The following is a 4,000-nucleotide window of genomic DNA, read 5'->3' on the forward strand; positions in this document are numbered from 1 at the left end:
GACTACACACACAGACACACACACATTAACACTCACACAATAAATTAAATTACCTTGACCATTGGTTAAGTGTCAGAGAAAGGGGAGGTGGACCATCTATACAGAAGGGTATTTAATGTCATGCAAACATTGTAATGTTGAGTATTCTGTTTGTCCTGTACCTGGGACCAGACTCCCTGCATATTTCAATAAACCTGGCAGCTGATTGAAGAAAAGGACTCTGTGCATTTTCTTGAATCTACTTACTCACCATCATTTTCATTTTGTAAGTTAAAACCATTCATGAAGTACATGGAATGTTAAAAAAAATAAATAAATAAATAAAATAAAAAGATGTCTCAATCTTAAAATCTTTGGTGATGCAACACGTTTGGCCTTAGATGTAGGCGTTTGAAGCATGTTGAGACATATTTAGATATTCCAAACTCCAAAGCAGTTTATTATGTAGGTTATTTTGCATTTAAAGAGACTGACTCGGATCCCGGTTAATCACACATAAACAGGGGAGCCTTTGTGTGGAAGAAAAAAAAAAACTAAAATAAAAAATTACATCAAGGAGTTATAAAGTGTAGGAAACGCCGCGTAATTGTATGGTAGTCATAACAACTGGATTCGATAATAATATTTTTTGTAGTGAAGAAGAAGAAAAGAAAATCGCCAGGAATCGGATTAGGTCTAATAGACAGCTGAGGTAGACGATCGCTTTTTTAAATGTATTATTATTATTTATTTATTTATTTTATATCAGTTTTTAATTTGTAGTTAATATTATCAGACAGACATATAGATGCTGTATCATATAGATAGGATAGATAGGTTTTCCTTTTTTTGCACTTGCTTTCAAATAGGACAAATGTCAGTGTCTTTAGTTTAACGCCTTGTGCAGATTCTACTTATTTTATTTGCTAGTCAAAAATTGAGAGCGTATGGCGTCGAGCAGATCATATACAAAAGAAGAGTTAAACGTTTTGAATACTTCGGTGTAAGAGACCTTGACATGGAATCTACTGTCATAATCACTTCCTTTCTTAAGTTTTTACATTCATTAGGGTTAACCGTAAAAACATGTTTTACAAAGAGCATGCGTTAGAGGCACTATGGACAGCGTTTTGGATCTGAGGCGATATTTTCAAGCTGGTTGTTTATTCCAACGTGTAAATAGGTATGTTCATTTCCTTGTGGTTTATTGGATAGTATTTACATGTCACTGTGTTATACATGGTCTAGACTGGCATTGAAGGCAGAAAAGTGGTGCTTGCTAGTCTAGTACAATAGTAGGCTATAGTATTAATTCAACAACGTTTACAAAACATACGAAAATGAATGTATTTTGATTGTTAAATACAGTGGAATACCTGCTAGTCATCTAAAGTTCCATTTGAATTAATTATGAATTTAACTAGAAAATGTGTTAAATAATAACTAGTATAAAGTGTAGATATCTTTGTAACTTTAAATTTCACTACTTTGTCGAATGTAGTAGTTTATAGTATAGCGTTTACAGGTCGCTGTGTTTATCTAAATGACACTATGAAGAGATAACTGGTTGAACTATATAAGCGGTTTAGACTGAAGTTAAAACAATGATTTAGAGAATGTTGATGGTACAGTACTGTTTGCAATCTCAAACGTTTACAATGAAAATGTTGCCTTAATTGAGATACTATATATTTGTAGATGTTGCTGATATCGCCCTGCATGTGGCACACGGGAAACTGGCGAGTGAAAATGACACACAATTGATCCACTAAGACGTTTTATTTTTTCACAAAGTATGTTTAAACAATACATGTGGAAGCTATGAAATTCCAAGAAAGTCTCTATCTTTCTCTCTCTCTCTCTCTCTCACAGTGCATGCTGGAAGTCTGTGGTGAGTGAGTGTAAGCGGGAGTGTCTGAGTTTGTGTACGGTTTTGCTGTGCATGAAATCTATATTTTCTCTTTGTTTCTTTGTTGTGTTTGTTTATCGTTAAAGTATTTGTTGTTTATTTAGTTGTTTTGTTTTCGGGCCATATGATTCTTTGCCTAGGATAAATGGGTTTAAGATTGTCACAGGAGCAGGTGTCAGTAGAGGACTGTGCTTTGGCCATAGGAAAGGAGGTATGTTACGAGAATATCATCTCTGCCTCGAGAATGAACAAGAGTATTGTGATGTTTTCAAAGACTGAAGCTCTTGTTAATGATATTGTGGAGACAGGGATTACTGTGAAAGGCAGTTTTCTGCCCGTGTTTCCCTTTGCCTCTCCGGTTGTTAAAGTAACCATTTCAAATGTGCCTCCTTTTTTAAAAAATGAACTACTGATTAATGAACTAAGCCGACATGGTAAAAGTACGTAGGGTCCCGCTCGGCTCCAGCAACCCGGAGTTAAAGCATGTCATGTCATTTCGTAGACAGGTTGTTATGATTCTTAATGATTTTGCTTCTTCGGATTATATGCGCTGCTTTAATTGCGGAGCGCAGGGACCTATATGGAGGAACTGCGTGAAGGGGGAGACTGGAGCACGGATGACTGCAGTGAAAACCCCCGCTGTTAACGTACCAGTCAGTAATATGATGAATACAGATGAAGATCAGGAGGGGTTGAAAACACCAAAAACTAGGAAAAAGAAAAGAACGTTAAACTCATCTGAAAGTATGACAGGGCAAAAAAAAAAAAAAAAAAACGCTGGTCGACATAGATCAGCAAAGACCTAAACTGAATGGGGCTGCAGTGGATCTCGGCGCTGTTGTCGCAGGTTCCTGCCCAGGCTGAAGAGTCTGCCGGCATTGAAGCACAGTCTCCTCGGCCGGCGAGCTTGCAGGTCTCTCGCAAGCACTCTGTTGAGCTCCGCAGGTGGTGAGACAGACTGGGAAGGGGATTTTACTGATGATTCGCAAATTGATGATGGCAGAGTGTATAGCGCCCAAAGCATAAAAGTTTTTCTAACTGAAACTAAAGGTAAAAGAAAAATTGTCATTGAGTATCTACTTAATTGTCATTGAGTACTTAAAGCAGTTTGAATCGATGGGCAGGCTGATATTACAGAATGCAGGGTAGCGGGGTTTAGTGAAGCTGAATGTTACAGAAATGGTTGAGCACCGTATGCAGTGTTTTAAAGTAGGTACCAGGTTGAGTTTTTAAAATTCCCCCCTTTCACTGTTGTATTGTTGTCGTTTACTGTGTTTTTTTTCTTGTTTCTCTTTCCACTTCTGCTTTCATGAACGCTTTTGAAATAGGCAGCCTCAATGTAAATGACATTTGTGTTTTAAATAAAAGAGCAGCTGTCTAAGTTTATTGAACAGTAAAAAAAATGAACTGTAAGTTTCTTACAGGAGACTCATTCTGATATTTCTAATGAAATTGAATGGAGGAAAGAATGGAATGGAGAAATTTGTTTTAGTCATGGGTCTAATTTAAGTTCAGGGGTAGCGATTTTATTTTTAAACCTGATTATTTCTAAGTAATTGATGTTTTTAGAGGCAGGATTTTAATGGTGGAGACCAATTTTAAAAATAACACTTATTTTTATTAATATATATGCTCCTAATAATGCTCAGGACAGGAGTGATATGTTTACTGTTCTTGATAAAATGCTGGCAGGCTGAGGGACACAAGAGATTGTGATTATTGGGGGTGGTTGGAATTGAACTGTGGATTATAAAGTAGATAGGAACAGTTTGGAGCCCAGTCCACAGTCAGCAAAACAGCTTCTTCACATTATTGAATCATACAATTTGGTTGATGTCTGGAGGAATGCAAGTGGTACTGCTAGACAGTATACCTGGTTAAAACCTGGCCCTAATCTAATTTCAGTGGTCAGGCTGGATAGCTTTTATACTTCCAAACATCATTTAAATTTGATTAAAGGCTATTTTATCTCCCCCAGTGGCCTGTCTGACCATTGACTCATTACATTGTCCTTATTCCTTCCTTCTGTAAAAATTGGCACTTTAATAATAGATTATTACAGGGTGGGTATTCTGGACTGAGTAGAGAAAAAGGAAATCACGTTTTAAATCC

At 36.8% G+C, this 4,000-nt stretch overlaps 1 long non-coding RNA gene across 1 annotated transcript; it reads left to right on the forward strand.

Annotated features, from left to right (window-relative positions):
- The first annotated feature begins 780 nt into the window (after positions 1–780).
- Positions 781–2,210, forward strand: LOC121311798. The gene is made up of 2 exons (XR_005949533.1): positions 781–1,162; positions 1,678–2,210. It is a non-coding gene; the product is annotated as an uncharacterized LOC121311798 (long non-coding RNA).
- The last annotated feature ends 1,790 nt before the right edge of the window (positions 2,211–4,000 follow it).

This window comes from Polyodon spathula, unplaced genomic scaffold (genome assembly GCF_017654505.1).
Source record: "Polyodon spathula isolate WHYD16114869_AA unplaced genomic scaffold, ASM1765450v1 scaffolds_3284, whole genome shotgun sequence".
Taxonomy (NCBI): domain Eukaryota; kingdom Metazoa; phylum Chordata; class Actinopteri; order Acipenseriformes; family Polyodontidae; genus Polyodon; species Polyodon spathula.